The 12,970-nt window shown below is 38.9% G+C and overlaps 1 pseudogene across 1 annotated transcript; it reads left to right on the plus strand.

Moving 5' to 3' along the window:
* The first annotated feature begins 805 nt into the window (after positions 1-805).
* Positions 806-1,310, plus strand: LOC308551517 (ferritin light chain pseudogene; annotated as a pseudogene). The gene has a single exon. The product of its transcript is annotated as a ferritin light chain pseudogene (transcript).
* The last annotated feature ends 11,660 nt before the right edge of the window (positions 1,311-12,970 follow it).

A 12,970-nucleotide genomic window follows, 5' to 3' on the forward strand; every position in this document is an offset into this window, starting at 1 on the left:
ATTTTGAAAAAAAGTCCTTCTGAGTTTAGTCAAATTAACCATCTCCCAGGTCCTGAGAATGGATGTGAAACAGAGTGGTGGAGAGCTGCCCATTGCACAACTCCAAGGGGCACCAGATCCATTGTATTGTGCCCTAGGGGTGCCATTCATATACAACACATGGAAATGGTGCCCCCTGGAGTTGTGCCATATGACAGCATTTTGTTAGTTTCAAAAAGCCCAGTTCCTGGGCAGGATCAGATTCATGTTTTATGGAGCCTAGAGCTTATCCAATTGAGAGTGGTCCTTTTATAAGGGATGAAAATTTATAAATAAAAAGATAAGGTACAAGCATATGTTCACCAAAAGATGTACTATAAAATTCACAGTATATGATAGCTCCAATATGTATCTATTCAAATGGATAAAGTCTAGAACATTCTCAAACTGCAATACTGTATAGCAACAAAAAAGGAACCAACTACTGATAAATGTAACAGGAAGGATGAACCTCACAGACATACCTTTGAGTAAAAGAAGCCAGACACAAAAGAGAACAAGCTGCATGATTTCATTTGGAAACATGGGGAAACCAACTCTTTGCTATTAAAGACCAGCCTAGCAGTGCCCCGGGCAGTCCCCAGAATCTGTCTTTTGCTTCAACAGTGTTTGGATGGAACAGACCCAGGTGCATCCTTTCTTACAGCCTCTGACAACCCTCCAACCTCTTTTCCAGTAACCACCTTCGGAACCATGTCAGCCATTCTCAGCCTCTACGACCAGCCAACAGCGTTTTTTGAGCTTAACTCCTTATTGTTGAGCAACCATGAGCTCCCAAATACATCAGAATTATTTCACCGAGGTGGAGGCCACCACCATCAACCACCTGGCCAACCTGCATCTGCGAGCCTCCTACACTTACTTCTTTCTGGGCTCCTATTTCAATCATGACGATGTGGCTCTGGGTCACGGTCCACTTCCAAGAGTTGGCGGAGAAGTGTCAAGTGTCTCTTGAAGATGCAAAACCAGTGCAGCGGCCATACCCTCATCCAGAAAATGAAGAAGTATTCCCCAGACAAGTGGGATAAATTTCTGGACGCCGCCATGGCCTTGGAGAGGAACCTGAACCAGGCTCTTTTGGACCCGCATCCCTGGGTTCTACTCCCACAGACCCTCAGCTCTGTGACTTCCTGAAGAACCACTTCCCAGGTGAGCAGGTGAAACGTATCAAGAAGATTGCCAACCTCCTGACTCACCTCCACAGGTTGGCCGGCTCCCAGGATGGGCTGGGCGAGTATCTCTTTGAAAGGCTCACCCTCAAGCATGACTAGGAGCCTGTGGAACCCAGAGGCCTTTGAGGGCCCCTCCGCATCCCCCTGGTGTCTAGCTTTTACCTGAGCCCCTCCCAGAAACCCCTAGCCATTCTTTTAACCACCCTGGAGCCCTCTCCCATGTCTTGGACAAAATGGAAACAATAAAGCTTTTTGCAGCAAAAACAAAACCACACACACACAAAATACAGGCTAGTGGTTATTTTTGGGGTATAGTAACTAGAATGAAACAATTGTGGGATTTGGGAAGTGCTGGTCATTTTATGATTTTTTTTAACCTGAGTGCTTGTTACTGAGATATATTAGTTTGTAAAAATTATTTGAGCTGTACCCTAATAGCATGTGTACTTTTCTTCAATTATTTCAATTTTTTAAAGGTAGAGGGTCTTGTAACAGGTCTGTTCCAATCTATCACAGCCCAGTGACAATTAAGAAAACAGGGACAGCTGTCCCTTTCAATGTCTGCCCCCTAGAGCAGTCCCAGGAACAGATTCTACTGGGAGCCCACAGACTGGTCTTTGGAAGAGGGCTTCGGAGAACCTCAGCTTTTGCTTAGGCTCCCTGTTACCTAGGCCTAGAGATGAAGCATCTCACTTAGGTGAGATCCTCCCAAAATGCCCCTTCATTCTGAGTTTTCTGAGTCCTCTTTTCATTCTTTCTTCTACCTCCTCACTCCAAAGTTTCTCTGTTCCATGGCCTGTCTCCTCACGCCTGTTTTCTGCTCCTAGGGATCTCTGAAGACAAGGCCATAAGTAAAAGAGCTAATTGTGAGAATTCAGAACTCTTGGCTGGCTGATGAAGGAGTTTTGAGTGCAAACAACAATACTGACAATAGCTAACACTAATAGCTAACTATATGTCATACGTTGTTCTAAGTGTTTTATAAGCATTAACTCAATTAATACTCATGATAACCCTTTAAGGAATTGCTATTAGCATCATCACTTTCCAAATGAGGAAACTAAGACTCGGAGAGATAAAATAATTTACCCAAGGTAATACAGCTAACAAGTGGGAGAGCTGGGATTTGAATTTGGTCCTATTGAATTCCAAAGTCTGTATTCATAGCCACTAAGTTATGCTACTACAAGCACTAAAGGTCCTACTGCTCCAGCTCCATTTCCCATTGCATTTCTTTTTTTATTAAATGTATTGGAGTGACATTGGTTAATAACATTATATAATTTTCAGGTGTACAAGATTATAATTTGACATCGGTGAACTCTATTGTGTGCGTCACACCTGAAATCTAGTTTCCTTGTTACCATATATTTGACCCCTTTTACCCACTTCACCCTCCTCCCACCCAGTGCATTTTCTGTAAGCTCAGTGGTCTGCTTTCATTGCAGCCCCAGCTGCCCCCTGCCCCAATAAAGCTGGAACCTAATGGCTGCTATACATTAGAAAAGCCCTCCCATATAATTAGCTTGGAAAATACAGAAACACCACAAACCTGAATCTAAAATAGTTTTGAAATATAACAAAAGCATTCACAAGTGCTTTGGTGCTATGAAGACCTCTATATGCCTGTGGGTACATATATCTGTATATTCTCATATGTATATATTACCATGTATGTGCACACATGTGTGTGGTCAATGTGTTTTCTTTGGCCACAAATGTTTGGTGCCTGTATCTTTGTGTATGTGCATTTCTCTTCTGGTGAATGTGTGGATATCTGTGGTATGTGTGTCTATGTGTTTGGGTACATCTGTACATGTGTGTATAAATGCTTTTATTGTACATATGTCTAGTTATGTGTATTCTGTCTCGATGTCTATGTGTCCACACTAACATTTATTTGAGCACATACATCTAGATGTCAGTGTGCTACCAAGTGTGGGTAAGCAGGTTTATCCCACATCTCCGTGTGAGGCAATGTGTTTGTATGTCTGTGTTTATCACTGTTTGCATATGTTTATGTGTTTCTATGTATGCATATGTGGGTGCATGGCTGTGCACATGTGGCTTGAGTTCATGGGCACTTGTATATACCTGTATATGTACAGTCATCCTTCAGAATCCATGGGTAATTGGTTCCAGAACCCACTGCAGATAACAAAATCTGTAGATGCTCCTCAAGTCCCTTATAAAAAATGGTGTAGTATTTTCATATAACTTACACACATCCTCCCTTATGCTTTAAATCATCTCTAGATTACTTATAGTACCTAATAAAACATAAATACTATGTAAATAGTTATACTATATTGTTTAGGGAATAATGATAAGAAAAAAATAGTCTGCACATGTTCAGTACAGGTGCAACCACTGTTGCAACTAACTACATAGTACACATCAACAACAACGTAATTTTTAATATTCTCAATCTGAAGTTGGTTGAATCCACAATGCTGAACCCACAAATACATAAGGTACATAACCATGTTTATATGTGCTTGTGTGAATATTTTCTTGTTTGGTGTTCTGTCCACACTGATCTGTAGTACATGTCTATGTGTGTGTATATCTATATACATATCTGTATGTTTGTGTGTATAAAAAACTAAATAGATTTTTATATATGCCTGTGTGTACAATATAGAAACACCCAGCTGCATAAAAATCTCCAGCTTAGAATCTCATTTCATCAGATCATACTGCTGCAAATCATGCCCACTCATTTCTTCATGTTTCATTCCTGGCACACTACCACTCCCCCCAACACTACTCCCACCTCAATTCCTGGCAATTTCAAAATACACACAGATGATCCTCCCAATACCCTTGCCTCTCAGTTCCTTGAACTCTACTCCTCCAACATTTACATCCTTGACCCTACTTCAGCCACTCACTTCCACAGCCAAACTTTTATGTCTTAATTATGTTGCTGCACACACACACACACACACACAAAACACTCCAAACTGTAATGGCTTAAAACAAATACAATTTGATTCCAGTCAAGATGGCAGTGTAGGTAAATGTGGTACTTGGAACCTCCCACAACCACATCAAAATTACAACTAAACTACAGAACAACCATCATTCAGAACCACCTGAAATCTAGCTGAACAGAAGCTCTATAAAAATATAAAGAAGCCACATTGAGACTGGTAGGAGGGCAGGAGTGGTGGATCGGGCTGGTCCACACTCACATGAGGTGGTTAAAAATCAGGAGGGATCTCAGCTGTGAAGGTCCTCCCTGAAGAGCCAGGGGTCCCAGCCCCACACCAGCCCCCCAAACCAGGGTTCCAGTGCTGGGAAGAGAAGTCCCCATAACTTCTGGCTGTAAAAAACAGTGGGGATTGAGGCTGAGTGAGGTGGAGGCTGCTGGAGTCTCAGGCAAGTTCCTCTTAAAGGGCCAGTGCACAGACTTATTCGGACTCACTCCCTTTGAGCTCCAGCACCGGGGCAGCAGCTTGAAAGACAACAGGGACATAAGGGGAAGAACTGAACTGTCTGGTTTCAGGATGAGGGTTGGAGGGGCATCTTTCTCCCAGAAAGAAGAGCAGGCAGAGGCCATTGCTTCTTTGCTGAGCTCTCCCCCCACAGATCCAGCATGCAGGCACCATATCTAAGTCTCCACCCACCTGGTTCAACTGTTTGTCCTGCCCAAGTGATTCCCTGAGACCCTGCCCCACCCAACTTGTGGGCCTATGCAAACTGTCTCCAGTGGCTTTTCCATACAAAGGGCCTCTCTTGGCTCATGATTCAGACTTTCCTACAATCTCTCAAACAAGCAGCATATGGAGTATGCAGGTATGGCCTCTGCATACCCCATACCTCTTCGTAAATGGCCCCAGGCCCAGCACTAGTGGCAGTGTGCCTCGGTTTGAAGCTTGACCTTTCCCAGGCACCTCCAAACCCAACACAAGTAGCAGCCATTTAAAGATTGTTTTATACCTCATGCTGGGTGGCCCTGGGTACAACACAGGTGGTGGCTGACTTTGGCATGTACCTCCCAGGAGACCTGAGAGCCACTGCATCTGGTGGGAAGCTTAAGACCATGCCAGATTGCAACCCAACCACCTCCATCAGCGACACACTCAAGGGCAGACTTGGTGGGCACCAAAGCCCCACTGAAGCAAGTCCTGCTCCATGGGGTCCACCCCTGCACAGCAGGTCCTCCACTGTAGTTGTAGTCATTTGGCCTGGGGGGTCAATCCTTCCCAGTGATGTGCGAACAGCAATCATGGTTCAACTACAACAGGAGGGTTCACACAGCCCACCTGGCTCAGGTAACTGGGGAGGCTGAGCCACTGGGCCCTACAGGACACCTACTATACAAGGTCACTCTACCAAGTCCAAGACGCATAGCAGGTCTACATAATACATAGAAACAAACACAAGGAAACAGCCAAAATGAGGAGACAAAGAAACAGGTCCCAAATGGAAGAACAGGAGAAATCTCCAGAAAAAGAACTAAATGAAATGGAGGCAAGGAATCTACTAGATGCTGAGTTCAAAACAATGGTTATAAGGATGCTCAAGGCACTTAATGAGAACTTCAACAGCATAAAAAAGGAAATAGGTTCCCTTTTCTCCATATGCTTTCCAGCACTTTTTGTTTGTTGATTCATTGATGGTAGCCATTCTAACAGGTATGAGGTGATATCTCTTTGTGGTTTTAATTGCATTTCTCTGCTGATTAGTGACATTGAGCATTTTTTTTAATCTATTGGCCATCTGTATGTTCTCTTTGGAGAAATATTGATTCAGGTCCTTTGCCCATTTATTTTTAATTTTTCCTTTTTCCTTTTTATTTAATGTATTGGAATGGCACTGGCTAACAAAATTGTACACAATTTTACAACACATCATCTGTATACTGAGTCTGTAGTAGGCCCAGGATTTGCCTTTGTAATAAAGACCCCATGTGACTTCTGATGCAGGTCACACTGGGAAATATTAGACCTCTTAAAGGCCCAATCAACCTCCCTCAAGCACCACAAGTTCTTGACCAGCCAACTGAGCGAAGCATCAGAACAGTTCCAAATAACCATGGTCACCATTGATGGAGCACCTGACATATCCCAGGCACATTACATTTAGGTCTACAATCTATTTTGAGTTCATTTTTGTGAAAGATAAAAGGTCTGTGTCTACGTTCTTTTTTTTTTTCTTTTTTTCTTTTTTTTTATATGGTTGTCTAGTTGTTCCGACACCATTTGTTAAAAAGACTACTGTTTTTCCATTGAATTTCCCTTTCTCCTTAGTCAAAGAATAGTTGACTATATTTGTTTAGGCCTATTTCTGAGCTTTCTATTCTGTTCCATTGACATATGTCTCTATTCTTCCATCAATACCAAGCTGTCTTGACTACTGTAGCTCTATAGTAAGTCTTGAAGTCATAGTAAGTGCCTGAGTGGGCCTTTTGCTTTTACATATACACTTTAGAATCAGTTTGTCAATATATACAAAGAATCTGCTGGGATTTTTATTGGGCTTGCATTGAATCTATAGATCAAGTTGAGAAGAACTGACATCTTAATAATATTGAGCCTTTCAATCCAGGGACACAAAATATCCCTCTAGTTATTTAGATATTTTTTTATTTCTTTCATCCAATATTTGCAGATTTCTGCCTATAGATCCTGCAAATATTTTGTTGGATTTATATATAACTATTTCAATTTTGGTGCTATTGTAAATGATATTGCTTTTCAATCTAAAATTCCAATTGTTCATGCTGGTATACATGAAAGCAGTGACTTTTATATATTAACCTTGTATCCTGTGACTAATCATTCTTTAATTCCAAGAGGGTTTTGTGTGGTTTGTTTTGGGTCAATCCTTTGGAATATTCTACATAGATGATCATCTCATCTGCAAACAAGACCCAGACACTTTATATACATTATACCATTTAATCCTCAGGAGAACATTGCATGTCAGGTACTATTAGGAACCCCGTTTTGTAGAGAAAAAGTGAGGCTTAGCTACCTTAATTTAATTGTCCAAGGTCACAGAGCTTGGAAGTGGAGGAATTGAGATGTACCCCAGCTCTGCCTGTGTCCACAGCCTGTGACAACTGCACCCCACCGCAGTGATCTGCATTAAGTAATTTGCTATATCAAAAGGTAGCAGAAAGGTCAATGTGGGTAGAGGAGTCAATCTCTGCCTCTAATCCACTGTGTGTTATTGGGCAGGTCACCAAATCTCAAAGAGCTAAGTCATTCACATCATAGATCTGTGTAATATTGGTCCAGGTTTTTAAAAATTAAACTTTTTGTTTTAGAACAAGATCTGAATAGACATGCCCCAGTGAATATATAGAAGTGGGCAACAAGCTCATGAAAAGGTGCTCAACATCATTAGCCATTAGAGAAATGCAAAAAAAAAAATTAAATAAAATAATCACAGAGATGCCACTTCACACAAGCTAGGATGGGTATAAATAAAAAGGTGGACAACACAAATATTGATAAAATATAGAGAAATTTGAATCCTCATACATTGCTGGTGAAATTGTCAAATGATGCCACCATGTTGAAAAACACTTTGGGAGTTCCTTGAAAATTAAGACACAGAGCTACCATGTAACCCAGCAATTCCACTACTTAGTATATACTCAAGAAAATTAAAAACATATTCACACAAAGGCTTGTAAAAAATGTTCATAGCACCATTATTTATAATAGCAAAAAACTGGAAATAATCCAAATGTCTATCAAATGATAAATGAATTAACAAAATGTGGTCTATCCACAATGGAATATTATTTGGAAATAAAAAGAATGAAGTATTCATATACACTTCAATATGCATGAACCTTGGAAACATCATACTAAGTGAAAGAAGTTATTCACCTAAGCCATATATTGTTTGATTCCATTTATATGAAATAACCAGAATTGGAAAATCCGTAAAGACAGAAAGTAGATTAGTGGTCACTTCAGGCTGGGGTGGATGGGAGAAGTAAGGAGTGGCTGCTAACAGGCATGAATTTCATTTTTGGATGATAAAACTCTTCTGGAATAAGATAGTACTGATGGTGACACAGCATTGCGAACATACTAAAAACCACTGAAGTGCACACTTTAAATTTGTAAATTTTACAGTATGTGAATTATATATCAAACAATAATCTGATCTTCAAAAAATTAAAAATATAACTTCCATGAGATATAGCAATCCTACTTCTGGGTGTATGTCCAAAAGACTTGAAAGCAGGGTCTCAAAGAGATCTTTGCACACCCATATTCATAGCAGCACTATTCACAATAGCCAAAAACTGGAAGCACTCTAAAGTCCATTGACAGATGAACATATAAACAAAATATGGTATGTATACCCACAAAGGCATATCATTCAGCCACAAAGGCATATCATTCAGCCTTAAAAAAGAAGGAAATCCTGTCACATGCTACAACATGGATGAACTTTAAGGACATAATACTAAATGAAATAAGCCAGTCACAAAAGGACAAATACTGTATAATTCCACTTATATGAGGTATCTACAATAGTCAAATTTACAGATATAGAATGTTATTTACCAGGGGCTAAGAGGAGGGGGTAAAGGAGAATTGTTTAATGAGTACTGAATTTCAGTCCTGCAAGATGAAAATCTTCTGGAGATCTGTTTCATAAAATATGTAAATATGGTTAACACTACTGAAATGGACACTTAAAAAAATAGTTAATCTGGTAAATTTTATATGTTTTTTTTTTTTACCATAATTTAAAAATCTTAAAAATTAAGCCTATAAAATATTCAATTTAAGTGGTATCAACAATTACAAACCCTTCATATTTTCATTGTAATTTCCAAAAGATAATCAAGGCTCTCATATATTAGAATTATCATCCCAGTTGAGGTTTTTATATTTAACTTGGGGAATTGCCCACATTTATTTCTGGTGTGGCATTCATAGTAAGGACAAAATTTTCAATTGAAAATCTGGCATGAAACAATATTCTTTTACTGTTTTAGCACAATTCAATTAGATGTAGAAATGTAATGGGAAAATTAATACCATTCAAATTTATTCTACAAAATACTATAAACAATTTAAACCTAAAATGTAATTCAATATAAAAATAAAATTTAAAAAAACACACACAAAAATCATGTAAATTTTCTATGCATTCCAAGTCTATGTATGCTGTATATACTTGTTGAAATACTATTAAAATCACTACATTTGAAATCATTAAAAAAAAAGAGCATAGACTTTGGAGTCTGACAGATGGGTTTTATTCCTCTTCTTCTGTTTATTGACTATATTATCCTAAGCAAGTTAATTAAACAGTCAGAGCCCCAGTTACTTCATCTATAAAATGGAAATAATAAATACTTTAAAGTGTTGTTGTGAATATTCCTTGGGTTAGTGCACAGAAAGCACTTTAAATAGTGCCAGCACCAAAGTGAGCTACAGTGGGCAAGTGTCCTTCCATTTGTGTGGGAAGAAATAAAACACCAGCTAGTCGCCTTTTAGCAAGGTGGGAAGATTCAGAGTTGGTATCTACCCCTCTGACAGGAGGCCTCCAACGAGAAGCAGGCAGATCAAGGTTGCTGTCCACTCGACCCTCAACATACCCTTATGTACTAGAAGTAATCTAATTATAATAGGACTACCAAAGAGAAGTCACTTTTTTCCATCTGCCAGCTTACCTTCACTTGAGACTCCTGAGGCCAACAATACTGAGCAATCTAGACCCAAATTGATAAAATGAGCATTTTTTAAAAAGTCAACAGATGAGGCTGATGAGAAAAAGTTCTTTCAGAAGAATGCCAGCCAATAACTGAAAAAGAGTGATAGAATATCACGATTTTCCTGACCATAAGGAAATAACTGATTCAAGCCAAAAAAATCAATAGATTTATAATCCATTGGGTGAAAGCTGATAGGCAACTAGATATTCCCATGATGCCACACTCCACTGATTATGAATTAATCACTAGGGAGAAAACATTGCAATAGAGGAATTAGTCTGATACCACCCAAATCCACTGTTCAATTTTGTCATCACTAATAGTGGGACTTATGTGTCAGATGCTATCTACTTCCTGATGTGTACAGCATCACCTCTGAATTATTTGTGCAAAAAATATTTAATGAGAACCAGATCAAGCCTTTAGATCTAATATGCAGTTGTTATGAAATACAAGAGAACAAGTTAAAAGAAGTTAAATACCATGAGGAAACGATGAGAGAAAAAAACAACTCAGAAAGTGGGGCATTCCACAGGACAGGTGACCTGGTATCTGAAACAAATCAATGGCATGGTCTTCTGTGTTCTGCCCACAAAATTCCAATGTAGGGGGCCAGAGGCTCCCACCAAACATGCAACAATCAACTTTCCAGACAGCAACGGGGGGGGGGGGTCCTACAATTCAATTCAATTCTGGCACTATAGCATTAGATTCCGTAAGTTAAGGATTCAGTCCTATAAGACACCTCACCCCACTCTACCTGTACTTCTAACCCACCGGCTATAAATCAGAGGTTTCCATGACCCCCCATCTTCAGTTTGATTAATTTACTAGAGTGGCTTTCAGAATTCAAAGAAACATTTTACTTACTGGATCACTGGTTGATTATAAAAGGACAAAACTGAGGAAGAGCCAGACATTAGATATGCATATAGGGAAAGGGCATAGAGCTTCCATGCCCTCTCCAGGTGCGACACTCTCCAAACACAACCATGTGTTCACTGACCTGGAAGTTCTCCGAACACTGTACTTTTATTCTTTTATGGAGGCTTCATTACATAGGTATGGCTGATTAAATCATTAGCCAGTGGCAATAGTTCCAACCTCCAGCCAGTCTCCCCTCCCTGAGAGAGGGACTGAAAGTTCCAACCATCTAATGACCTGTTGGTTCCCCTGACAACCAGCCCCTATCTTTAGGTGCTTCCCAAAAGTCACCTTATTATTATAATAAAGGACATCTTGACATCTTTATGTTCTCATCAGTTAGGAAACTTCCAAGGCTTTTAGCAGCCCTGTGTTAGAAATGGGGACAAAGAAAAAAAATGTAATGGGGAAAAAGACCCAATATATATTTCTTATTATAAATTACAATATCACACATGGGAGCATAAAAGGTGGAGAGACAGCAGGACTGTTCTAGATTAGAAGAGATTTAAGAGCTATAACCACCAAATGACCCTTGATTGATATCTGGTTTGAATAAACCAGATTTTAAAAGACATTTTTGCTATAATCAAGGAAATTTAGATGCAGACTGAATATTAAAGAATATTAGGGAATTATTGTTAACTTTGTTGGATGTGATCATTTTACTGTGGTTATGTAGGAAAAAAATGTCATTTTGTTAATGATGTGAGTAAAAATTATGTAGAGGTGAAATATCATGATGTCTGTAATTTATTTTAAAATATTTTTAAAACAGAGTAAGCAAACATAGCAATATTATTATAATTGCTAAATTTAGATGATTGTATATGAGTATTGATTGAACTATTTATTCTACTTCCCTGTATGTTTGAAATTTTTCAAAATAAAAATGTCTTAAAGACTTTTTTTCATACATACAAAAGCTGAGGGAATTTATAACCAGCGGGACTATAATACAGGAAATGTGAAAGGAAATCTTTTAGGCAGAATGAAAATGTTACCAGATGAAAATCTGGATATACAAAAAGGAATGAAGGATACCTGAAATGGAAAATGTATGGTTAAATATAGAATTTTTAACTTATTTTTTTTAATCACTTTAAAAGATAATTGAGTCTTTTCCACTTAGACCCAGACTGAAGATTAAATACGGCCTCTGGCAGATTGTAAAATTAAAATCTGTCAATAATTATAAGCAGATGATTGCCAATAAAAATATGTAGTCTTATTTCTCTAGAAAATTGGAAGTTCTGGAAAGTCTGGTTCTTATATTTCCTCCCAGCAACATTGTCTTGAGATGAGGAAAGGACGGCTGGCCTTAATCTCTTTTTTATAAAGGGGAAAACTGCAGCATAATGAAACTAGTATTTGCCTTCTAAGATGAAGAGAATGACAATTTTGTATTTGAGGGAAAATCAGATGAAGGAAGGAAGGCTTTACAAGTACAAGAAAAGAAAGACCAAAGGGTGGCACCAAAACCTGTTCCATCTACAAATTCATGGCTAATCTGCTAGGACACTAAGCTTGAGAAGCAATATGCCTTCTGATGGCACAAGCCCTTTAGGGAAAACAAAAGTTTCTTGCTTTTTTCTGGTAGTTGTTAGAATGGTTTATTTGGACTTGCAAGAGATAGCAGTTAAGTTTTTTTCTTTTAATAAATGTCTCATGGACTGGGACAGGTGGTACAGGTTCACTGGCTAACGGTTTCTGTTTTTGTGAAAGTGGATGTTATCACTTTCAAAAGGGGATGGGTCATTTTTAAAAGCCATTTTGGAACACTTTACAGAGATAAAGAAAGCATGTGAGACAAACAAATTTTTTTCCTCCTCTTTCTCAAATTTGGAAGTTGTTCCTCTGTGAGATGACCATAAAAATTATGGAAATTTTTAAAGTCTAGTTTAGGGAAAAGAGTGACACTTGTATTGCCTTAGAGAGTGAACACTCAGAAAAACTGGTTTCTGGCCCCATTCTCTATACATGTGAGTGATGTAGGGAAGGCATCACAGGGATATTTAGCTTCTTGAGAGTCTTGTGCTTTGTCCATCACTGCACTGCTTGCAATCTTACCATGAACAAGCAAAGAGTCACATAGTTGAAAGTGTTTTCCAAACTCAGTGGTCTATTCTTGCAT

Source organism: Miniopterus schreibersii (assembly GCF_964146895.1).
Source record: "Miniopterus schreibersii genome assembly, chromosome: X".
In the NCBI taxonomy this organism is placed as follows: domain Eukaryota; kingdom Metazoa; phylum Chordata; class Mammalia; order Chiroptera; family Miniopteridae; genus Miniopterus; species Miniopterus schreibersii.